At 62.4% G+C, this 24733-nt stretch overlaps 2 long non-coding RNA genes across 2 annotated transcripts; both read right to left on the reverse strand.

The window, feature by feature from the left end:
- Nucleotides 1-278: 278 nt before the first annotated feature.
- LOC140594666 (uncharacterized) lies at nt 279-16144 on the reverse strand. The gene is made up of 2 exons (XR_011995744.1): nt 14482-16144; nt 279-7250 (listed from the first exon to the last, which is right to left on the reverse strand). It is a non-coding gene; the product is annotated as an uncharacterized lncRNA (long non-coding RNA).
- A 287-nt stretch (nt 16145-16431) lies between these two features.
- On the reverse strand, nt 16432-19988 carry LOC140594667 (uncharacterized). The gene is made up of 2 exons (XR_011995745.1): nt 19496-19988; nt 16432-19313 (listed from the first exon to the last, which is right to left on the reverse strand). It is a non-coding gene; the product is annotated as an uncharacterized lncRNA (long non-coding RNA).
- Nucleotides 19989-24733: the final 4745 nt, after the last annotated feature.

Genomic DNA, 24733 nt, shown 5'->3' on the forward strand with positions numbered 1-24733 from the left:
CGCCCGCGAGGCCGGGCCCGCTGCGGTCGCTCCGCCTCCGGGCGCTCGGGCTTTGCCGTCGAAGCACCTGCGGACTCGCAGAGGGGCGAACCCAACACACCGGAGCGTTCACCCTGAAAACCCCAGGGGAGGGGCGCCTGGGGGGCTCAGGGCGGGACCCCGGGGTCCCGGGATCGAGTCCCGCCTCGGGCCCCTGCAGGAGCCTGCTTCCCCCTCTGCCTGTGTCCCCGCCTCTCTCTGTGTCCCTCATGGATAAATAAATAAAATCTTAAAAAAAAAATAATAAAAAAGACCACAGGTCAGTGTATTGGCGGCAGGGGAGCAAAGGACCCGAGTTACAGGAATTCCAGGTCCTTCAAATGGGGCTGGGCGGGGGCCAGAATGAGAAGGGACCCAGCTGCTTAGGGGATCCTCCTCCCTTCCTTCAAAAAATCTACATGTTCCTCTAAGAAATGCCAGAGAGGGACTGGAGGAGCGGGGATCCCCAGCCCGGGCTTGCTTGCCTGCAGCCAGAGCCCCTCGGAGGCGGGGACAGAGGAGTCAGGGAGAGGACGGAATCATGGCCAAGGGACAGACCTGCAGAAGGAGCCTGGAGGCTCAACCCAGAAGTCTCTCTCTCTACCACCCCTGACCTTGATCGAGCTGTTTAGCCTCCGAGTCCTCCTTCCGCTGTGGCCCGGTCCCAGGTCCCAGGCTCGCTGGGCCTGCTCCTCCCTCTCCGAGGCCTGCCGCTCCCCCTGCTTGTGTGCACGCTCTCTGTCAAATAAATAAATAAAATCTTAAAAAAAGAATTGCCTAGTTTCTCTGGGCTTTGCTTTAAACTTAGAATTATCCCTCATTAGAAGCCCTTGACCTATGTTTAAGCCGCATCTACCATAGCTTCATCTTACAAGCTTTAGTCAAATTGATAAATTCTCCTTCACCCAGACAGATACCACCGGCTCTTAAGCTTTGCTAATACCAATAGTTTTGCTTGGAATGCCTTCCCCACCCCATCTGTGCTCCTAAATCCTATCCATTCCCAAGATACGCCCAAATTCCACTCCTTCCGTGGAGCTTTCCGGATGTTCTCAACAGGAAATTTCCCCTCACCCTTTAAATTCTCCCTGGGGCTCCGTGGGTCCTTCTCTTGGGGGCTTCATAGTATATACTGGAAATTTGTAGCTTTATTCATATCCCTTATCTGTTGGGGATGCTACAATGAATTCATCGTCACGTAGCATGCTCAACTCTGTGCGTTGGCCATATTGGGTGTTGAACAGACTCCTCGCTGAATGAAATGGAATTTCCTTCTTTTTTTGTATCTCGACCTAGGTATGATTTCTCCCACTGTCCATGAATACCCGCCCCCACCCCGTTGGAATGCCCGGCCCCCACAGTGCTTCTGGACACCTCCTGGTGTCCTTCCTGTCATGGTACCTAACACACTGGAGCAACTTCCCTTTCACCTGCCTCTCTCACCCTCTAGACCCTAAGCTCCCTGAGGAGAGGCTGCATCTATTGGGTCCCCCTTGCCTGTACCTTATGTGCAAATAGTAGGAAGTCAATAACTGCTTGACGAGTGGGTAGATAGACGAATGTATGTATGAGTAGATGCATGGAAGAAGGGAGGAGAGAAGGAGTTAAGCATGACCTTTAGGTTTCCTTTAAGCTCTAATATCTTATAATTTCAGAGCTTTGGGCTCTTTTTTGAGGGCAGGTAGTCCAAGCTATTTGAGAAACAATGCAGCGGCCACAGTAGGGTCAGTGGTGAGCTTCCTTTGAATGGACTGTTTTTGTGGGAGAGCTGGCCTCCCCATTCTATGGAGAATTTTATGTTCCCTGGGCTCAGCCTGGCCCAGAACTTGGCAAGATCTCTGGGGCGTTCATTTTTGTCACCCAGCCCGGGTAGGAGGGTGGACGGGTAGGAGGGGAACCATTTTGGGAAAAAGTGTTGGGGAGTGTTTGTGTGTGTGATGAGTCAGGGCCATGGAGCTAGGAGCCCTAATCTCTGCTCTGCTCTCTGTGGGGGTAGTTCTCACCAGTTGCAGGGGGGTGGAGGACCACCAACTGTCTTTGGAAAGTTTTCTTAGTCATAGTTTATACCAAGTCAGCTGGAGCTTTATGTAACTGGGCCTTCATTCCACAGACAACAGGGTATGATGGGGTCAGAATGGCTGCTACCCCTCCCACGGTGGCACTCAGCCCCTACAGCCCCTCCTAACGGCCAGCCAGGTGACATGTCTACCCCGAGGAAGCAGCACTTGGAGAGATGAAGGCCACAGCATACATTCCCACTGGAAAAAAGTTTGGGTTATCTTCATTAATTCCATGGGAATGCCTCGATGCCTTCTGGGGGTGCCTTCCATTCTCTCCTGTTGGCCCCATGGCAGATCCGGGCGGTGAGAATGAAGTACCGCAGGACTCCAGTGTGTGCGTGAGCCGAGCAACGGGCACCGGCTTCCGTTCCAGGCTGTGCCCCCTGGAGAGCGGCTCTACCTCCACTCTCCTGGGGCATCATTCTCCAGACAGACAGAGACCCAGACTTGCACCCGCTGCCCCGGACGCTGGAGCCAACATGAGTTCTGCAGGGGACAGCTCCAGAGAAGGCCTGAAATGACTGGGTGGGTGCACCCCTGTAATGGAGAGAGATCCACGAGGAGAGCAGGAACCAGGACAGGGGAGAGGTTGGCCGCTGGGGATTTGCCTCGCCCATGACGCCGGGCCATTGCGTCTCCTGGGAAGAAAGAGCAAAGCCCAGGGGGCCGGGGAGAGCTGTGGGGCCTTCCGCTCAGCTTCTTCGAGGTAGACCGAGGAAATGCCCAGGCTTGCTCTTCTTTGCCATTTACTGGCTGGAAGGAAAGGGGTTTTTCTGTGCCTTGGGTCCAAGTTGCTGGGACTGTAAGCTTCGACGGGGTAAGACGGGAATTGTTTTTGTTGGGGGTCGGGTGCTAAGGAACAGTGTCACTCGGGGGTCAGACCCTGCTAATCCCCAGAACAAGAAGGGATGAGGCATTTGAGAAGTCAAGCTGGGGAATGAGGATGGGTTTCCTGACAGAAGGGAGGGCCGCCGTGGCCCAGGGCTCTGGAAAGGAAGAAAGTTCTAGAAAGACTTATAAAATCAGGTTCTTAGTCAATGAGCCTATTCTGGACAACAAGCGTGAGACTTTAGCAGGTGGTTTGTGGGAGCCTCCAGTCCATCCGTACGGCTCTGGCTCTTCCTCAGTACAGCGGGGGCCAGGGGCCTGCCTGAGGCCAGATGGAGAAGCCAGAAGGAAAGGCCTCCAGCGGGGATGCAGAGGGAGAGAGCTGGGGTTGGAGTGCAAGAGGGAGACGGTGAGAAAGCTGGGGGTCCCCAGGCTGGTTTCACACTGATCCCCGGATTTCGGAGCCATGCCTGCACTGTGCAGGGCTGTGGGGCGGCTGGGCACGAGAGGTGTTAGTGGCGAAGAAGGAATGAGAAGGCCCGAGTGTCCCCCTGTGCTCAGGTGCTTAGAGGCAGGGAGGGGCCCCGCAGCCGCTCCCTGGGCCCTACTGAACTAAGAGTCCAGGTGGGAGGGAGGCTGGGCTTGGGCCTGCGCCGGGAAAGGAGGGCAGGGGCAGGAGAGGGCGAGGAGAAGGGGGCAAGGGCAGGAGCCCCCACACGCCACTGGGCCCCGGCCTGCCCCGCACGCCACAGGGTCCTGGGTGGGCCCCAGGGGCCCTGCACACCACCCGGCCCCAAGGGCCCTGCAGGCATTTCACGCAAAGTGCAAGGGCTTTTTGCCTGCTGGCATAGCTGCAGTGATGGCTTCATGAATTCCCTTTTCTTTTTTTACAATGGTCCTTAGGCGGGATTCATTATCTTGAAATGGTTGGAAACCACAGGACATATCAATCAACTCACCTTTTTCTTGTGATGTCATTACTGGGTGCCAGGAGGGCCCCCACATACCACCGGGCCCCAAGAGCCCCGCACACCACCGGGCGCCAGGTGGGCCCCACACACCACCGGGTACCAAGGGTCCTGCACACCACCGGGCACCAGGCAGGCCCCGCAGACCACCAGGCCCCAAGGGCCCTGCACACCACCAGGCCCTAAGTGCCCTGCACACCACCGGGCACCAGGCAGCCCCCACACATCACCGGGCCCTCAGGGCCCTGCACACTACCGGGCACCAGGCAGGCCCCACAGACCACCAGGTCCCAAGGGCCCTGCACACCACCAGGCCCTAAGTGCCCTGCACACCACCGGGCACCAGGCAGCCCCCACACATCACCGGGCCCTCAGGGCCCTGCACACTACCGGGCACCAGGCAGGCCCCACAGACCACCAGGTCCCAAGGGCCCTGCACACCACTGGGCACCAGGCAGCCCCCGCACACCACTGGGCCCCAAGGGCCCCGCACACCACCGGGCACCGGGCAGGCTGGGGCTGAGGCGACTCCGACCCATCCTCACTCCAGCCGCCGCCTCCTGTTTCCGAGCCTGTGGTCTGAGCAGGGTGGGATCTACTCTTCGCTTCAGGTGCCGAGCCCCAAATGCCCCGAGGTCGCGGCCCCGTGGGCAGTGCTGGGACGTCACCCAGTAGTAGATCACTTAGGGCCTGGGCAAGCGTCCGGGAGCCCGGAGCAGGGGCCTCGCACTTCCTGTGGCCGCGTCCTTGGCTTGAGCTTGGCCATGCGATTGACGTCGGATGGAGATTGACGTCGGAGGCCGTCCCTCCTCCAACTGCAGCGGTCCCCGCCCTACCCCGGGCCTCAGAGAGTCAGCGCAAGGCTCCAACGGCGTTGCTGGGTCCCTCTCTGCGCCCCTTGAAGAGGAGGGGAGAAGCCAGAGCGGAGAGGATGCACCGCGCCCGTCAGAACCACGTTACCAGCCTTTGGACTCTACCAAAGGTACCTGGACTCTACCTCCGAGGAGCCGCGTGACCCCGAGTGAGTCGCTTTCTGTCCCCGTGTTTCCTTTTCTATAAGTGGAGGCTGGTGGTGGGACCTACCTTGTGGGTGTGTTATGAGGATTGAATGAAATATTTTGTGGAAAGTCGCCTTTGTTCTGTGGCTGACCCCACAGTAAGCTCTCAGCAAGTGTCCGCTCCCGCGTTTCCGGATGAGCAAGCCTCGCCTGTCCAGTCCTACCTGCCCCGGACAGGGCACTCGGGCGAAGCCGGGCCTCCTCCTTCCGGTACCAGGCACAGCCCGTGCTCAGCCCCGTTTTCATGCATATAAATGTCCTCCCACCTCCCGTACAGCTACTCACACTCCCCCACGTCAAGGCCCAGCTAAGGTGCCGCCTCCTTCCCAAAGCCTTCCTTGCGGATTCTAACCCACACAGAGCTCTTCCTCCCCTGACTTCTTGTGCTTCCAGCCAGTGCCTTGAAATGCACCGTTTAAGTCTCGGAATTCTAGAACGGGAAGGCTGCCGGAGACCTTGCAAGTGACCCGGGCCAGGGCTCCTCCTCGGGAGCAGTTACGACACGTGGCCTTCCCTCGGCCGCTCTGTCGGGTGGTCCCCACCACGGGCAGCACCGGTTACCCACCTCCGCCAGGCCTGAGCACGGCCTCGGGGTCCTGCTCTACCCAGCGCTTCGGGCGAACCCCGCAGAAGTGCCACAGCCATCGGGGCCAGAATAATCTATGTGGCTCAGGTCGCCCGAGCTTCTCGAGGCGCAGGGATCTGCTTCGGGCCCAAGGCACTGGGACTCCTCTGCTCTAGCCTTCCAAGCTTTCGAATCGTCCGTGCTGGTCTCTGCCTCTTTGTGGGGCTCCCAATTAGATTTGTGACGTTCCTGAGGGTAGGGATGACATCCTCAGCGGCGCCACTACCTTTCTCAGCGCTGAGCACGGGGTAGGACTCAGCGCACGCTTCGGAGCCTTGGTGGCGCCTTATGGCAGGCTGATGGCACGGGGGTCCGGCTTCCCTGCCAGACTGTGACTGATCTGGGGGCTCGGGGCTGTCCTCCTTTGTAACGATGACCTGCATGAGCCCACGCTCCCCAAACGCTTGCGGACCGGGACGAAGAGGCTGGGCGGGCAGGGACAGCCGGCTCCTCCAGCAGCTGGACCCGGGCCCGACACCGGGAGCTACAGTGCCTTTGGGGGGACAAGCTAGACGAAGCACCCCTGCTCTGGGCTGCCGTGGTCCCTCGGAAGAGCACGCGGCTCCCCATGGAGCCCACAAGTGGCCGGGGGGCCTTTCAGCTGCGCAGTCTCAGGAGGAAGGGGTAGGCCTCAGGCCGCCCATCAGGATGGGGTCCTAGTAGGGGTGACAGCACCCACGTGTCTGCCGCGAGCGAGGGTCAGGATGCATGGCCGTGCGGGCAGGTAAGCAGTGGGGCCCGTGCCTGTGCGGAGTGACACTTGGAGCACATGTGCAATCCTGCACTGCGATGCTAGCCCGCGGCTGCGTGGATGCGATCACATCAATATAGACGCGACGTCAAGGGACCCATGGGCCTCGAGAACCCCGGAGACTGCAGTCGGCTGGCTGCCCCGCTCCCTTCGTGGAGCCGAGGGGGAGACGGCCGCTGTGGGATGCCTTCCCAGGGAGCTGATGGCCCCTCCGGGCAGGCACGGTTTGGGCACTTGGAGAGCTCCCTCGCCTCTTCCTCTTCGGGGCTGGAGGAGCGAGCTCCCACAAGGAGTGCACCTCGCACGCAGCCCTGTCCCACCATCGCAGGCACAAGCCGGCCCTGGCAGCTGGAGGACTGTGCGCTGGGGCCACAGTGTCTCGGGCCAGAGGTGGCGGTGGGCGCCCTGGGCTGCAATGAGTCCTCCCGGAAGCCCAGTGAGGAGCTTGCCCCTTACTCCCCGTTGACGGGGCCGCCGAAGGCCTTCCTGGTACCGTGTCAACGCTTTGGAGGGGAGGGTGGCAGGGCAAAGAGAGGAACGCAGGGGTCAGGGCCACTCCCAGGACAGGGGCCCAGGACCGTGCCGTGACCACACGTTCATGTGAGCGTGACCCCCTGGGTCAGTGTGAGGCCGGTGCGGGGCCAGGTATCTTCCTGCTCGGCCGTGTGTCTGTGATCACGGGTTTGTGTATGGCCGGGGCTGGGGTAGCGACACGTCCACCCCATCAGAGTTCAGGCCGGAAGTGTGGAGCGTCCAGGGACCTGTGTGGCCTCACTCGCACCTGCTTGTATGCGGCACACGGGCCAGAACGGGATCCTCTGTGCACCTGTGCACCTGCGCGCTCCCGTGCACATCAATCCCTGCACTTCCAGGGGGTCCCCACCCCTTGGCTCAAGCCGAACCTCACGTAGGCACCCACGGCATCACGGCCCCCAAAGTCCTCTATATTTGAAAAAGACAAGGGGAAAAAAAGGGCCAAGAGACAAGAGGTGATAAAAATAGCTGAAAATAAGCTCTTCAGATCAGAAAGCTCCCGTTTTTAGTGACTCACCAGTCCTCCAGACTGAGTGCACACACCCCCCCACAAAACACAAACACCCCATCATGCTGCCAAGTCATGCACAGGCCCTCACGCAGATGCCCTGGGTCTCCTACTCGCCTGCTCTGTCCCCCCCCCACCCCCGAGATTCTGTGGGCCTCTGAGGCACGATCCACTCCCCAGGCCCCTGCAAACTCGCATTTACATCCTGCCTCCGAATTCTCAGGATTTCCTGGGCCCCAGCCTCGCAGTGGGGCTCCCGAGGGGCGGGGGGTGGGGGGGGTGGGGTATGGGTCTTGCTGCTTTCTTCAGCAGGCTGTGACCCCGGGGGGCGACGGCTCCGCACGGGGACCTGGGGGAGAGAGGACATGGCTCCGGACGCCACACAAGATTTATGACCGTGTTTTGCTAATCGTGTTAGTGGCTCTGCGGGAAGATGGAGTGTGCTTGGGCCCCAAACAGGCCTGGCCAGCCAGGCATCTGGAGAGGAGAGACCCCAGGGGGCCCTGGTGGTCCCTGTTCCCCGCTCTGGCCGCCCAGGGCTGTCTGTCCCCTGCCACAGTCCGCATGCCCTGTGGGACCAGCCCTTCCCCTCTAGGCTCCTCTAGGCGGAAGACGGAGGCCAGGTGGGCAGCTGGTCTTGAGAACCCACATTTTGCTCACTTTCTTCCTCTTCCTCCTTCCTTTCCTCTTCCTTTGACTCTCTTCTTCCCTTTCCGTCCTTCCCTCCATCCTCTGTCCGCCTTCAGCCCTGTGTGTGAAGCCCAAATCTGCTTGATTCTAAGGATCTACATCCCTCAGGCTGCCCGCCCCGTGCCCCAGGGGCATGGCCCACTGACGAGTCTTTGGGGTGCCCTCTTCCCAGGGCGACCATGTCCCTGAGCCTTTTCAGAAACTGGCAGCCTGCGAGGTGAACGGGGCAGCCAGAGAAGATCTACCTGCAAATTCAAAGCCAGCCGGACGGGGGGCTGCTGGGCGGGCTTCCTGCTCGGCCGTGTGTCTGTGATCATTGTGAACCCTTCGGAAGGTGGGTGTTAGGCCGCCAAGCCTGTTTTGCTTGGGGTGCCCTCCTCTGGGACAACTCCAGGAGCCCTTTCCCTCCTCCACAGCCTTCTGGGCCCTGGCTGGGCTGGGTCCTGGACCTCGGCCGCGGCTGGGGGCGTGGGGGGCCGCCTGACGGGGAATCCTGTCCCCACTGCCTGACTCTGAGTTTGGGGGGTTCATGTCTCTGGGCCTTCATTTCTTTGATTGTCAAAGGGAATAATACGAACAATACCCGTGTCACAGGGTCCTTTGTGTCAATGGTGCTTAGAGCGGTGGAAGCAGACACGTGGCCAGGTCTCCCTAAATGAGTGTTAGTACGTGCCCCAGGTCAGCTGGCTTAGCCTTTGTATGCTCACGGTCCCCCCAGAAGCACTGGGATGAGAAAGCCTGTCCCTTCCCTAGGGGACTTTCTGGGGCAACAGAGAAGACGGGAGTGGAGGCAGGTCCCGAGGCGGTACCCTCCCTCCTCCTGTCTCCCCAACGTCGGGGATGCGTGTCCACCCCACGTCCAGTTCCCTCCCGCCTGTGAGGCCTCCCTGCAGCTCTGGCCGAGCCCTGAGCTGGGCATGGGCAGAGAGGAGGCTATTTTTAGGACCAGACAGAGGCAGCAGCTGTACAACCCCCTCTCAGAGCGCGGCTCTCCAAAGGAGGGTCCAGCCGGGTGGGGGTTGGTGGGGAGCCCAAGGAAGGGGAGGAGAGCTGGCCTGGGGGGCTGAGAAGCCCGTCCCCTCCTCCCTCCTCCCCCCTCAGAAAGCCACGCTCTCCTCTGGGGTGGGGAGCTCTCTCCCCACCCCTCCCCTCCCCTCTTAATCCCCAGTGGGCTTAGCAGCTGAGCTGTAGAAGGTGCAAAGCGGGACAAGAAGGACATTCAGACCAAAGATCAAGCCGCTGAGGCCTGTGCCCTGAGGCCGGGTCTATGCGGATCCTTGCAGATTTAGAATTATTCTCCTTTTACAATGGAGAGCTCACACTCCTGAGGGCCAGGGTCTGAGACAAGGCCCTGCTTGCCGGAGCTCTCCCCTTCTGACTGGAGAACTAAGCTTTCCGGAAGGTTCTGGGCCGTCGTGGAACACAGCGCAGTCTGCGTCAGGACATCTAAGTTTGGAAAGACTGCCTTGACTTCCCCAAGGTGATCAGCCCTTAACAGGAGACGACTAAGGTCCTGAACCTCAGCCTTGAATTGAAGAACAATTGTTGCTCCTCCTCCATCAGGGCTTCTCGTTGTCACTGGAGATGGAGCAGCACTGGATATGGGGAGAGAAGCACTGGGCAGACTCATAAACGAATCAGATTTGTGTCAGTGGCAGGCCCCGGCCCAGGCTGGCATCTCAGACGGGGACAGCTAGACCAGAGCCTTACCCTCAAGGACGCGTCCTCGTCCACAAGGGGAGTGCGGCCCAGCCCTCGGGTCCGGATGCTGCTGAGGCGCCCGGCCCCCCAGGCCCAGTGTCTGATTCCCGGGGAGCCGGGTTCCTGATGCTTCCAGGCACTGAGCTCAGCCTCTCCCGTGTTGTGCGTCTCTTTATAAATCGATTGAAACTGTGAACTTCTCTCCAGAAAAATATCCAGTGCACAGACACTCAAAATGTTGCCTATAGTTTGAGGGACTTACGAGCCCAGGAAGCCGATGCCCTGAGCTTGGGCGGCCGTGCAGCCCCATTCTAGCAGGGTGGGTGGCGGCAGGCTGCTGCTTGGCCCGGCCGGCTAACTTCCTCAAGAATTTCTAAATTCTACCAAACCGCAGAAATATCCATTTGAAAATCCTAAATGATCACCTTGGCGTGGCTGCCAGTGAGCTCTGTGGCCCTGGCCAGGTCCCTTCCTTTCTTTGGGGTGTCTTTTGTCTTGTTTGTGAAGTGACAAAGGGCTGGGGGACACTGAGGTAGGGCTGAGGTTCCTTCAGGCCCTGACGTGCCCCGAATCTTTGTCATCGTGTCACACAGGTGCGTCCTTCACGGAGGGGAAAAGGCAGCAAGTGTTCAGGACCTGGGCCCTGGCGGGGACTGCGGGGTGCGGCTCTGGGCAGCGCTCCACCCCTCCTGGGGCTCAGGCCCTCTTCCACCTGCATTCCTCGCCTCTCCCTGCAGCTCCCGTAGGATGGAGGCAATGGGTGACGAAGCCCAGGCTCCTCCTCTGCAAGGTCACAGCCTTGTGGAACACAGCTCGGTGCGGAGGGGAAGTGGGGGCTCCCTGGGCGGCTGGGCCCCTGCCCCGTGCGACCCTGCCAGGGCTCTCTGCTCCTCAGACCTCGCTGCTCAGAGGCGGCCCCCCCATTCTCCAGCTGGGGCACCTGCCTGGAGGGGGAGGGCAGAGCCAAGCAGAGGAGAGCATGTCCGCTGGGTCGCCACGGGCTGAGGGTCCGCGCCCTTCCCTGGGCGGGCGGGGGGAGGGGGGGGTGGCGTCCTAACGCCGCCCTGGCCTCTAAGCTTCGGCCCAGCCGCGGCTTCCCCGCAGACCCGGGCTCCAGGCGCCAAGTGACCAGGTCTGCTGGCTCCAAGTCCTTGCCTGGGATCCGTGCCACCTTTTCCTTCTTCTCCGGGGCCTGCTGCGCACCTTCGGGCTGGAATTTAAATGCTATTAGTATTAGCTATGACTGATCGCTGGTCCGGGTGGGAGGGAGATGGAGGCCGGAGCAGCTGCAAGGTCGGTCGCCCAGCCTCAGGAGCCAGCACCAGGAATGCTCCGCGTCCTGTGTCCTGGCCTCCTGTGTCCTGTGTCCTGTCGCAGGGAGCGAGACCCTCTAGGATCCCCCCGGAAGGGAGCGCAGGGAGGCACCTGACGCAGCTCCAGGGATGCTCCTCCCCAGGTGGTGCTGGTTTCTGCTCGCTCACTCACCCATGCTTCACACCGGCACGTGTGCACGCCCAGTACACCAGGCCTGTGCTCACAGACACTGTGAACCTGTTTGTCCGGCCTTCCTCTAACCACAAAAGTATATGCAGACCCTGCTCACATCTCCATGCAAACGCATCCTTCTCTTCCTGCACAAGCGTTTGCCGTCAGTACACGTGCTGACGTGTGAAGCCGTGCGTTATCTTGAGCCGGTGCATATGCCCTTTCTTAACTCAGCCTTTTAAACAGGCAGTGTGTGCACACCGCCAGCGACGGGACTGTGCACGCACCCGGCTCCTCCGCCCCAGGCCCACCTGGCAGGTGGCAGTTTGCTCCAACATACAGTTGCTGCACTCTCCTTCCTTCACCCTGGGTCATGGGCTGAAACTCCTTCCCCTAACCGTGCGTGTGTCTTCCTTTGGAGCTGAGCGTGTGAAGGAGAGTCACGGAGGGGAAGGATTATGACGGTCGGACTCAGGAGCCTGGGCTCTTAATCAGCTATTTTGCTCACTCATCTTTCTTTTTTTTTTTTTTTTTTTTTAATTTTTTATTTATTTATGATAGTCACAGAGAGAGAGAGAGAGGCAGAGACACAGGCGGAGGGAGAAGCAGGCTCCATGCGCCGGGAGCCCGACGTGGGATTCGATCCCGGGTCTCCAGGATCGCGCCCTGGGTCAAAGGCAGGCGCCAAACCGCTGCGCCACCCAGGGATCCCTCACTCATCTTTCTATAACCTCCCACGCCTTGGGAGGCTTTCAACAGGTACATACTCAAATCCAGCCTCAGTTTCCTCATCCATAAAACGGATTAAAATCCCATCTGCTTTATCTCCACGATGGCCACGTGATGGGCTTCCAACCTGATGCAGAAGAAAGCGGCCTGAAAGCCCAACGTGCATGATCCGTGGGCTATTAGGGCAACAGCTTGGTGAGGGGAGCCCGAGAGCTGGCAAGGGTCGGGGCAGCGCGTTCCTGGCGTGAGCTGGTCCCGATGGCCCCTAGCCCAGGGCTCAAGGAATCCGAGCAGAAATTCCACTGCTGCTCCTGCCCTTCTTCCTTCTTCAGCCCGGCTCTCACTCCCGTCTGTCCCGGGACACGCGCGCAGGCCGGTTGGAGGCTCCCTGGCACTGGGTGGGGCATCGCCCTGGGTGTGGGGGCACAGGGGGCCCTGGCTGCCCGCTTCCCCCTGGGGCTTCCCTCTGCTCCTGGCCCGAAGCCCCCAGGTGCGGGGACCAGGCCAGGGCTGAGGGTGGGGTGGGTGCCCTAGGTGTGCCGCAGCCCCCCACCGCACCTTGACGTCTGACGCGGGCGCAGAGGCCGGTGCCTGGCCCAGGGGGAGCCCGGGCGCTCCAGGGCTGTGCCTGGCCCGGGCTGGGGCAGCTCCGGAGGAGGGGGGCCGGGGCAGCCCGGGGAGGAGGCCAGGGCCCGGGAGCGGCCGCCCGGGGGGAGCGCGGAGGTGAAGGGCCCCCCTGCAGGCCCGGTCCCTTAGCTCGGAGCGCCTGACCCCGGGGACACCTGGCTCTCAGGGTGGGGGTGAAGGGGCAGGGCCCGGCGCCAGGAACCTGGGCTCCTCCCCGCTGGCCTAACGGCTGGGAAGTGAACGTGGATGGGGGGAGGTGGGGGCGGCGCCTGGGGGAGGCGCATCCCGCGCAGGGGTGACGCTGAGGGACCCTCTCCCCCTCCCCCCAGCTCTGCAGCAGCCCCGGCTTCCAGCGGCCCGGGGCCCTCCCGGAGGGGCGGGGCGGGCGGCACGCTGGAGCTCGGAGCCGCCCCCCTGCACCCGCCGCACTCCTTCCCTCCTGGAGCGCCAAGGGGTGACGTCACCCGGCCTGCGGGCTCTGGCCAACCGCACCTGCGGGAGGGGGGGGCTTCCCGGCTTCCGGAGCCCTGCAGGTGGTCCCTGGCTCCGCAGACTTCCACGTGTGCCATTCGTTGTCACGGGCCGGCAGCCCTCCTCCATCCCGCCCCGCACCCAGCCCCGCACCTGCCCTGCACCCGCCCAGTCCCCCGCCAGGCACCCTGCCCCTGCCCCATGCCCTGCCCCCCACCCCCGCCCCCTGCTCCGCACCCCTGCCCCACGTCCTGCCCTGTACCCTACCCCGCACCTCCCCGGCACCCCAGGCCCCCGCCCCGCCTGGCACCTGCCCCCATTTAGCTCCTGCCCCGCCCCCCGCCCCCGCGTCCCGCCCCGCACCCCGCCCTGCACCCTGCACCCTGCACCCCCCGCCCCGCCCCCGCCCCTGCCCTCCCGGCCCCCTCCCCTCGCCAGCGCGGCTGCGCCCCCTTCTTCTGGGCTCCGCGGAGGGAGGTCGGCCGTGGTCCCCCAGCCCGTGGGGAGCCCCCGCCCCCGCCCCCGCCCCCGTCCCGTCCCGCCGGCCGTGTCCCCTCCCCCACCCAAACCCTACTGGGTGCTTGTGTCGCCTGCTTGCGAAGCATATGCTTGGCTGGTGGCTGCGTGTCTGCTGTTTACCGTCTCTTCCTACTTAACTTCTGTCTCTGCTCGGCCCATCTGGCTCCCGTACCTGTCTTTCACTGGAGCAAGGGAGCGGTGCCTCCCGCCCCCCCCCCCCCCCCCCCCCGCCCCTCCGGGCTGCACCCCGCTCCCCTCCCCCCCCTCCCCGTCCTGTCTGGGCCCCGGGTTGGGGGTGGGGGGTGGGGGGGAGCCCCTGACTCGGCCTGCGGAGAAGTGCGGGCCTCCAGGCTGCGGTGTGACCCGGGTCCCGGGGTGTCCTGGGGGTGCCTGCGGCGGGTGGCAGCGAGGAGCACAGCGTGGGGGGCCCTTTGCCTGGGAAAGTGGCGGTTGTGGAAACCCCCCTCTCCCTGGGCCCTCCTGAGCTTCCTTCCCACCAGCCCATACTCTTGGGGTGGAGACCCCCATTCCCAAGTCAGAGTCTTGGAGATACTGCCCTCTGCACACAGCAGCCGTGGAAGGTGACCCCTGAGCAGTAGCCGGGAGACTGAGGCCAGGGGAGCCCCCAAGGTTCCTCCAACCCAGAACCCCAGAGCTCTTGGGGCTCCTTCCTGCAGAGAAGGGCTGAGGCAGGCTGGTGCTTGGGCAAAAGTGGAACATGGCGGGAGCAGGAAGCTGCAAGATGCTCACAGTGGGGACCCCCCCTCCCCTGGGAGTACCCTGCTGGGGATCATGCCGCCCCAGCAGAGGCAGACTCCTGGCACTGGGCTCCAGGCGCTCCGCCTCCCCCCTCCCACAGCTTGCACACCCATGCTCAGCCTTGCACACTGTGCTGTGGCTCACACTTACCCCTCCAATGCAGCCCGCTTCCTTCCGGGCGTGATAGGGCAGCCCATGGCTTCCTGGGACTCACAGGGGTGGAGGAGCCCAAGGAGGACAGAGGGAAGGCCACAGGGCCCCCACCGGGGCAGGGCGGCCGTGCATCTGCCTCCCTGGACCTGCACTGCTGCTCCAGGCTCAGGCTGGCTGCCGAGGAGGCTGCCCTGGGCCTGGAGTCAACAAGGACCCACGTGCTTGGGGACCATCGGTTGCTGCTCCCTGGAAGCATCTGCTTCCCACGGAAACCCACAGGGCTTGGCTGTCAGGCCTCGCTGCGTGCCCACTCCTCTGGCTCTGCTCTCGGTCTCGGTTGTTCCATCTGCCTGCGCCACCGGCTCCTGGCTCCGCTCTCTCGGCCTCCTTATTCCTCTCCCAGAGCCTCCTCCTGCGCCTCGTTTCTCCCTAACCTTTCCCTCCCTAACCTGTCCGACCACATGGGTGCCACGGTCCCTGAGGTCTTCTCCCCCTTTGTCCTTATCCACCATTCCTCTGGCTTCTCTGCCGTTTCCCTCATATTCATATCCTCTCTCTCTCTCTCTCTCATGCATATTCAGTGACTCCTTGCGAATCCACCTAGATGATTCTATGGGCTGGAAGCCTAGATCTGCTACAGGAACAAGACTTCTGAGGCTGTAACTCTAGGTCCCCGAGTCTGACCCCAGTGGGGATTAATTGCCTAGAAAATGTTGGTAAACCAGCTTCTCTCCCCACAAGCAGGGCTCCCCCTTGGCTCCTCTGATTGGGGACGGGGCAGTGGCAAGATGTGGGGACGCCAGGCAGACAGACCAGAGCGACCCAGTCGGGACATGTGGAGGGGGCACTGAGCGTCGGGGACAGGAGTCTCCCCTTCAAAGGACTGGCCGGGTTCAGTCCTGGAAATAAACTTAGGATCTAAGGCGTCTGATCCTTTGGTGAATTGACAATCCTTTTACATCCGCCCTGTGATCCCCTTACAACTCTCTTGGGAGGCTTGTAAGCGCAGAAGCTGCAGTGCCCAGACTCGCCCCAGCACACGGGGCGCAGAGCGAGAGCGAGAAGCAGAATCAGCACGTGGAGAGCAGTGGGGGGCAGGACCCCAGCCCCCCCCCCCCCCGGAGAGGACAGGGAGGACGGCCGAGCCCGGCGGGTGGCAGGTGAGCCAGTGCCCGTGGCCTAGCCTCTGCGGGTGCCCGTTAGATCTCCGAGGACCCACGGCCGCCAGCGGTAGGCGGGGGTCGCAGCACTGTGCCCTCCTGCCCTCCCCTGGGGCCCGTTGTTTTCCCTTGTCCCTTCTCTGCTACTAATCATCTGGCCTCAGGGGTCCTCCCCCGCCTGTTCGTCAAGCTCCGACCCGTCCCGCCCTCAGTCGCCAGTCGTTCCCCTGTACCTCTGGGGTCCAGCCCATCGCTCTGCCCCACGTCCCCTCGGTATTTCCCACTTTACTTCTCTTGGCTTCCCGAGGGCCTCCTCTTAGCCCGCCTCCCTGGTCTCCGTATCTCGCTGGCACAACAGCCAAGTGCATCCTCAAGGTGGCTGGAAAGTGGCTGGGAGGCAGGTCCATGCAGGACGGGCCTGGAGCTGGCCTGTTGCGTCCTCGCAGCCCCGAACTCTGGTCTGAACTCTGGTCTGTGCTCCCGGAGTGTGGGCCGGGCAGCCGTCCCCCGCCCCCAAGCACCCTCAGCCACACCCACCCCCGCCCAGGCCGACCTGAGGCAGCTTGTCCCCCACTGTGGGAGCCTCAGCGGCTCTGGAGCCCGCAGACCTCCTGTCCTGCAGGAAACGCTGCGGGCACCCTCTCTGCCGCCTACGCACACCGTCACCCGTTGGCCCGAGAGAACCGTCCAGCCAGAGACGCCTGCCTTCTGTCTCCCCGGCTTGGCTGCCTCTCCTTCCTTACCCAGGTGCTTTCCTGTCTTCAGAGAAGACTCCTGCGCCAATGGCTTACTTTTTTCTTAGTGTTTCTTTTTTAATTCTGTGCAGGAAAAAAAAAAAAACCCAAACCAGAAACATCACCAAACCCAAACTAACAAGCCCTCCAAAGCCCGCCGTGTGTTTCCAGCCATCCCCTGAGGACATAGCATGGGTCGGGCCGTGAGACCAGCGGGGCCTGGTGGGCACCAGCGGAGCCCTCGCCTCTCGTCCATCTGTTCCCTCGCCGCCGCTGTGTCCTGTGTCTTGTGTCTGAGCCCTGGGCTCTCAGGCAGCGCGGGAGACCCAGTGAGAACTGGGTGCTGGGACTCGCAGGAGGCTGGGGATCCAGGCAGGAAGCGGGGTCTCCGCCTGACGTCATGGAGAAGACCACGAGGAAGGATCTTGGGCCAAAAGCACTCAGTCCTGTCCGAGTGGGATCTCCTGGGTCCAGCTGTGGGGTCCTGGGCCCCTCGCGACGTCTCTCTGAGCCTCAGGTCCTTATCTGGAAGGAAGGAGCAACGATAATCCCATCTCACGGCGTTGTTGAGAAGATTAAATGAGAAAATACGGGTGAAGCACCTTGTAAATTATGAAGAGCCCTAGAGAAGCTATTATTCATGGAGCAGATGTTGAGGCCTCCGGGACGAAAGGAGAGTGAGGCAGCAAGTAGCACTTGCCCTCTAAGAGGCTTAGCGAGGGCGTTCAGGGAAAGCTCCGCGAGCAGGGACACCCGCAGCCAAGGGACCCCACGGGGAGGAGCCGCCTCCATCCGGCGTCCCCCCCGAGTCCGCATGGGGCCTCCTCGTTGGCTCCAACGCACAAGGGCCGCATCCCAGCCTCTGGACCTCGCCTTTGCGGGGCCGATTCGTGGAAACCTGGTGAGCGCACGCAGGTACGAAGGTGGGGCCCGGCAGGAGAGGGGATGGACACCTGGAGCACCGTGATTTCCCCCCTGGGTCAGAAGCACGAGGCAGATCGTGGCTCCCGGGGCGGGGGGTAACAGTGACCGTGGGCAGAGGAGGCGGTAAGGGGCGTTGAGAAATCCTCTGTCGTCCAGCTGTGCGGGCAGCAGGCTCCCTTCGTGCTCCTGCCTGGGTTGCAGCCTCGGAGTCGCAGGTTCCTCCTAGACGAGAGCCTCGCCGCTCGGGAGGCATTTTGACGCTGCGCGCTGTGGACACGGCCACCTCATACGCGTTACTTGACCGAGTGGTTGTTAAAGAGCAGGAGCAAAGAGAGCGGAGAAGAGAGGTGGGCTGTTCTTACGTGAGCCACGCGTGGGGGCCTGGGCATCCCAGCGTTTGTCCCCATCTGTCCGACTTGCTGCCTGAAAAGGCCTCGTAACAGCAGCACACCGACTGCCTCGTGCTCCTCGCCGGCTGGCGGCGGGCGGGTGAGGACCTGCGAGGGCGCGGGTGGACGGGCTTGGGGTTGGGGAGGGCCACGCGGAGGACTTCCCACAGCTGCACAAGCCGTGCAGAATATTCCAGGGGGCCAGTTGGGCCCGTGCTTGCCAGCGGGAAGTCAGCCCAGAAAGGCCCGTGCGGTGCTCAGGATCGTCCAGCCCGTTGGGGCAGAGCTGAGAGCAGAGCGGAGGCCTCTGGCCACCCCCTTGCTCCTCCCAGGGCTGCAAGCTACCCCCTACGGATTGATTCCAAGCTCCCCAGGCAGAGCGAGCTTAGGGTGTCCTGCTGGCAGCGAAGGGGAGGCCCCGTGCAGGCAAGAGCTCATCCTGAGGGCGCTCGGTCCCCCCCTTCTTCCATGGTCCCAGCAGGGCCTGCAGACGGGAGAGCTTCCCCGGGAAGCCGGGAAGCCGCACTGAGGGAGGAAGGTCTGGAGGGGGCGCCGCCTTTGCCGAGGTGGGCTTGAGGACAGGACTCGAGTCCCCTGTCCTCCCTGGTGACTCCCCCTTTGCACTCAGACCCCGTCTGCTCCTCTGGCTGCGGCTGGAGGACGCTGGGGTGAGAGCTACGCTCTGGCTTCTGGCCTTTGCCTCTGGCTCCTGGTCTTCTCTGTGGTTGGGTTCGGGAGGGTCGGGAGAATGGGAAAAGAGGAATAAAAACGGCTGGAGGGTGAAAGGTGCTCATCTCCCGTGGGGGTGAGGGAGCCCCGAGGAGGAAGTGGCTGCGTGGACTCCCCGCTTTGAGGCTGACCTGGGCGCAGGGAGCATGAGCTAGAGCAGCAGCTAGCGCCCTCGAGGTCACAGGATGCAACACGAAGCAGATTTTGGGGCCAGTTACATGGGGGTTGAAGTCCTGCTTGCCCTGGGGTCAAATGACCTGATCTTCATAGATCAACTTCTCCCTCCATATATGGGGTGATACCAATGTCCCCCCATAAAGAGTTGTCGTGGAGATTAAACGCACACACGCACCAGAGTTCCTGCGACACAGCAGGCACTTTTAAATGCCAATTCCCTTCCTTTCCATAATCCCAGTGGGGCCCAGCCAACTCCCAGTGCACTCTGGGAACACAGAGGGCCACCCAGCCTCCTCGGGATGCCCATCTCCCTGCAGTGGGAGGCCCAGCGAGCCCCATCGAGTGTCCTCTTCCAAGGGGAGCAGCAGTCGAGGTCCACCCTGCACACCCAGCAGTTGAGGCCGGGTCACAGATGTGATCCCTCTGCTTTTGTGTACACGCTTCAAAAACAATGGTGCAAGATGATCACCAGAGTGGATCCGGGGACCCAGGAGAAATCCAGCTGCTCTAGAAGCAGGTGCTGCAGAATGTAGAGTGGCAGGGGCACGTTGGGCCTTGAGCGTGCTGAACCCCAAAGCCCCGCTCTGAGCACGGCAGAGCTGCCCGCAGAGGCCGTGGGAGCTGTAGGCGGACAGACGCAAGCTAGGGTCTCAGCTTTCCTGCTTTCTGGCTGCATGACGTGGTCAAGTGGTTTGATCAAGCCTCAGTTTTCCCATCTGTAAAAAAGAGAACGTCTAACTCAGAAAGTTGTTTCACAGATCACGTCCAGGTGGCATACCATGTAATCCTCTCCCCAAAGATGGTAACGGGGACAGACTTTTAGATGATGATAAGTCACAACCACCCACCCCCAGACTAGTGGATTGGCAAGGCCTTGCACTGCTCCATGAACTCTCACCTCGTCAGTCCCTTGGCCTCATTTAAAGGAGACCCCATCTGCCCGCCTCTGCCCGTCGGTCTGACCCTCCACAGTCATGGCATCTCCTCAACGGCTCTGGCAGAGGTGACCAGGCCCCCTGGCCGCAGGCCTACCTGACCGCCGTGGGCCTGCTTCCCAGGATGAGTGCTTGGGCAAGCAGCCAGAGCTTCCACGCAGGAGGTGCGCAGCTTCCTGCGAGGGGAACCAGCACTTTTGTGTACTGGGGCCTGATCCCCCCGCAGTGGGGGTGACTGCTGGGTGCCAGCCGGACTCTCCCCGGCCTCGGCCTCCCGCGGAGCCCGCTCCATTCGGGACATGTGTCCAGCCCTTTGCCCTTTGTGCCCCTTGCCCACTCACAGCGGACCCTTTCAAACCTCAATTAGCCACTTAGGGAGAAGAAAGAGCAAGTGCAAGCTGGAGAAATCTGTCCAGACCATGATGAATACTTTCCCAAGCCTGCTGTTGCCATGACAGCCAGCTGGGAACACCGTTTCCAGGGCCTGAGGCGCTCAGACTTGTAGGGGGGTTGCTGCCCTGCTGGGCTGCTGCCCACTCACCCCCGGCCCCCCCTCCTGGCTCCCTTAGCAACAGCCATCATCATTGCTGGAGCAACCACCACTGCAGCTTTGGCACCACCGGCCAGGACCAGGGTCCAAGGGAGTGTGTGGGGGGATGGGTGGGGTGGGGTGGGGGGGGTGGGAGGTGTGAGGAGGGAAGGTGGGGAGGGTGTGTGTGAGAGTGAGAGAGAGAGAGAGGGAGAAGGAGGGAAAGGGAGGGAGAGAGGAGGGAGGGAGAGAGGGAGAGAGAGATGGAGGGGGGAGAGGGAGGGAGAGGGAGGGAGAGGGAGAGAGAGGGAGGGGAAGAGGGGGAGGGAGGGAGGGAGGGGGAGGGAAGGGAAGGCCAGCTTGGCCGCCCCAGCTCCAAGGACGCTGAACTTGGGGTCAAAGGGACCTTCACAAGCTGCTGACCCCCCTGAACTCCTGAGAACAGGTTCATGTGTTGGGCGCATGTGGATTCTTTTGAAAAGGGCTTTATAGTTTTTATCAGATTCTCAAAGACCAGTAGGGTCCCCAGTAGGTAAGGACCTTAATTTCAGAGCCTTAGCTTCTGAGCCTCCGGGTTATTGCCAATGGAGGCTGTCAGGTGGGGCGGGGGGGAGACCTGCCTGAAAGGGGACTGGCAATGGCTGGGTGGGGGCCGCCTGGGGACTTGCTTGCTGCTGGGACTTGCCCTTTGCCCCACCCGACCTCTGGGATTGGGGACCCCAGCATGTCCCTGTAAGGCGTGCTGAGTGTCCTGTGCTGCTCACTGGGCTCTGTCCCTGTCCCGCGGCGCTGCTCTGGGGACCAGCGTGCCGAGCCGAGTGTCGCCGTGTGTCACACCCAGAGCTCAGCCTCCCACCTAAGCCCACGCGTGCCGGGACGACGGCTGTCTCACCGCCACCGCCTACGAGATGAGGATAGTGACGCGATGAGAAAACTGCAGGGACGCCCTGGGGTTCACAGCCACAGGTCGCAGGAGCGCAGGGCGGCGTCACGGAGGGGGAGCCGGGCCCGACCCACGCGCCTCCTTGGCTCTGCCCCCACGGCCGTCGGGTGACCGAGCTGATGGCCCCGTGTGCGGAGGAAGAGTGGGGGCTGAGAGCTGGATGCTGTGTTTGGAGGCTCGGCACAGTGTCCGTCCCCAAGTACAATGGGGTGAGGGTGGGACCCAGCCGTGCCCCCCCTGAACCGGGGCCCCCGGCGCTTCCCCCAAGGCCAGGGCTGCGGCAGGTCACAGACAAGCACAAGCTCTCCACGCGGTTGCCAGTCCCCAGGGGAGGGTGGCTCGTATCACCGGTGGGCCTCAGTTTCCCCACCTCTGAAGAACAGGGATAATAATGCAGCAAATTTTCTCAGAGGGTGGCGGGTGACAACCACGGTCGGGGACACGAAGATCAGGGGACACAAGATCTGGGAAGGTTCTCGTCCTAGTAGCCGGTCTACGGACATGCCCTCAGGCCTCGCTCGGGCCAGGCGCGCCCTGGGGGGACCGATGGCGCCGTGTCCCCGGGCGCCATGTGCCTGGCTCCGCAGCCCCAGTGGGGACGCTCAGGGATCACAGAGGGCTGGAGAGGGAGCCGCGGCCAGGGCGTGCTGCGAGCCCCGGGACACCCTCCAGGGCCGTGTGACACTGTGGGGTGAGGAGGGGTCATTAGTGGGAGGGGGACGAAGCCGTGAGTCGCCGGCGAGGAGAGCAGCCAGGTGTCCTCCGACCCCTAGTGGGGCTTCAAGTCCTCTGGGGCCCACGGGAGCAGTTCACGTCCCTCTCTCTGCCCCAAGGCTCCCGGTGCTAACAGCAGATGTGGGGGGACAGTGCGGGGTCCTCATCCTCCAGTCACTCGGCTGCTGGGGTCCCTTGGCGGGGGGGGGTGAGGGTCACCCTGGTGGCCCAGTCAGCAGCCGGAGATGGAGGTGACTCACGTGTGGAGGAAAGGTGGGGCGTCATCGCTGACTCAGGGCCGGCTCCTGCCCCCATTGTCTCACCTGCCACCGCAGCTGGAGGCGGACACCCCAATAGGTGAGTGACTCACAGGCCGCTGGCAAGTGCAGGCTCCGTGGGCTGGGCTCTCGCCCTGAGCCCAAGATGGTTTGATTTTCCAGGGGGCCTGTGACCAGGTAGGGGGCTTCGCGGATGAGTGGGGGCAGGAGGCAGACAGGGGGCTCCCACGGGCTCGGCAGGGGTGTGCCCCAGGGGGGCGAGCAGGGACCCGGGGGCGCTGGTGGGGTTGCGGGGTCATGGCTTGGATCTGGGGGCACCGAATAGGGCGGCGGGGTCATGGCCGGGATCTGGGGACGCTGAGCGGGGCTGCGGAGTCACGGCCGGGATCCAGGGGCACCAAGCAGGGCTGTGGGGTCACAGCCAGGATCCGGGGCACCGAGTGGGGCTGCGAGGTCATGGCCAGGACCTGGGGGCAATGGTGGGGGCTGTGGGGTCAAGGCCAGGATCCGGGGGCGCTGGTGGGGGCTGCGGGGTCATGGCTGGGATCCGGGGGCATGGGGTCAAGGCTGTGGGGTCACGGCTGGGATCTGGTGGCCCTGAGCAGGGCTGTGGGGTCACAGCCGGGATCCAGGGGCACCGAGCAGGGCTGCGGGGTCACAGCTGGGATCCAGGGGCGCTGGTGGAGGCTGCGGGGTCAGGGCTGCAGGGTCAGGGCCAGGATCCAGGGGCGCCAAGTGGGGCTGCAGGGTCACAGCCGGGATCCAGGGGCGCTGGTGGGGGCTGTGGGGTAATGGCTGGACTCGTGGCTGCGTGGAGCAGGAGCTCGGGGCAACTACTTCAGCCTCACGGGTGCCAGGCCCCCCAACCCTACAAAGAGGGTAGAAGCGCCAATCCCCAGGTCTGAGGACCTGGGGCCTTCCTGGAAAGCAGGCGGGAGCCAGGCACCCCCCACCCCCGGAGCCAGTGCAGAGCCCCCACCTTGGACCCAGAAGCGCTGCCTTCTTGGTCTCCCTCCCCTATCCCAAAGGAAGGGCGGCCCGACCGACATGTGGCTGTCACGGTGCAACAGTAAGAGCGGTGACACGAAGATGCAAGTCGCCAAAAAATACAGTGAATATCTAATAAACGAGACTGTCTGGCTGCTGGCGATCGCCGTCGGGTAGGCACCGGGACAGCCACCTGCAGGTGCCCGTGGGCTTCGGAAGCCACCTGGCTGCCACGGCTCCGTTGGCGTCCGAGTGTCAGGAAGGAGCATCCAGGGAGCACCGCCCCAGGAGAGCTGCTTCGGGGCCAAGAAGAGGCTTCCTTGGTCTCCGCTGTCTCCACGCGTCCTTGTGCCCGGCGTGGGCGACCGTGCGGCCTGGCAGCTTCATCCCACGCCCCGTCTCTGGCCGCGGCAACGTCAGCCTTGGCAGAAGGCCTAACTCTTTTTTGACGTCTCTTTATCCCAAAGGACAAGACTAGTAAGGAGGATTAGGGGCGCCTGGCGGCTCTGGGGCGGAGCACCTGCCTTTGGCCCAGGGCGTGACCCCGGGGTCCCGGGATCGAGTCCCACGTCGGGCTCCCTGCGTGGAGCCTGCTGCTCCCTCTGCCTGTGTCTCTGCCTCTCTCTCTCTCTCTGTGTCTCATGAATAAATAAATAAAATCTTAAAAAAAAAAAAAAGGGTTAGATTTTGCGTAACCGCCGGAATGCAGAGAGGGGAGGTTGACAGAAGATGTAACTGGACGAGATGAGGGATGTCATTTCTCAAACCCCATGACACCCTAGCTGGGGACTCCGGTGTGCTCCAGGCAGGTCCCCAGTGCCCCAGAGCCTCGCGAGGGTCCGTGGCTGACGGTGGCCGACCGCGGGCGTCAGGATTCCGGCAGGGCTCACTCTGAGCTGTTCTCTGTCCGTTCGGTGTGTTTTCGTTTCTTGGGTTCCCTCCTGCCCGGATGCCGCCCCTGACTGCCTGGCCGTTCTGGGGACTCTTGCCGTGAGCCCGCCTGTTCGGCAGGTGCAGATGATTTACACAGAGCTTTCCTTTCATTGCTCAGTGTTTATTGTGAAATGCGAAGGTTATTTTTCAGCGGGGCCCCTTGGCAGCTGGGGCTTCGGGCCTGTCTGAACTCGGGATGCGGACTGCAGAGCCCTGTTGGCCAGGAGAAGTCCACGGTGGAGAAGACTTAACCATCCTAAGTAACCAATAGCATCACCAATGGAGACCATTAGAAATAAAATCCCAGGGGCACCTTGGTGGCTCGTTGGTTCAGCATCCGACTCTTGATATCGGCTCCGAGTCGTGAGTTTGAGTCCCGTGTTGGGCTCCACGCTGGGTGTGGAGCCTGCTGCGAAGAAGGAAAGACAAGAAAGATGGAAAGAGGGAGGCATGCCGTTCGTTCTGCGGCGGGAGGGGCCTCGTGGCCCGTGACGCAGCCTTCCCCACAACACGGAGTCGGGCTCCTTTCCCCTAAGTCCCGCTCCTCACACGTGCTTCAGCCTCCAGCAGCTGCGGAGCAAGAAACCACTGTCTCTGTCTCCTGTGAAGCTCCCTCCCCACTTCACAGTCGTGGGCCGCGGACTCCTGCCACCTCATGCACGGACAAGGGCATCAGCAGATGGACTGAGCCGCTAATGTGACGGGAGCGGCCGAGGAGGGAGAGAATGTTAGAGCCAGGTTGGCCTCTTCTGGGGAGGAGGCGAGTTCCTAGAGGAGGGGAAACCAGCTGCTCCTGCCGCGTTGCAAGGAGGTGGGG

Source organism: Vulpes vulpes, chromosome 12 (genome assembly GCF_048418805.1).
Source record: "Vulpes vulpes isolate BD-2025 chromosome 12, VulVul3, whole genome shotgun sequence".
Classification (NCBI taxonomy): Eukaryota; Metazoa; Chordata; class Mammalia; order Carnivora; family Canidae; genus Vulpes; species Vulpes vulpes.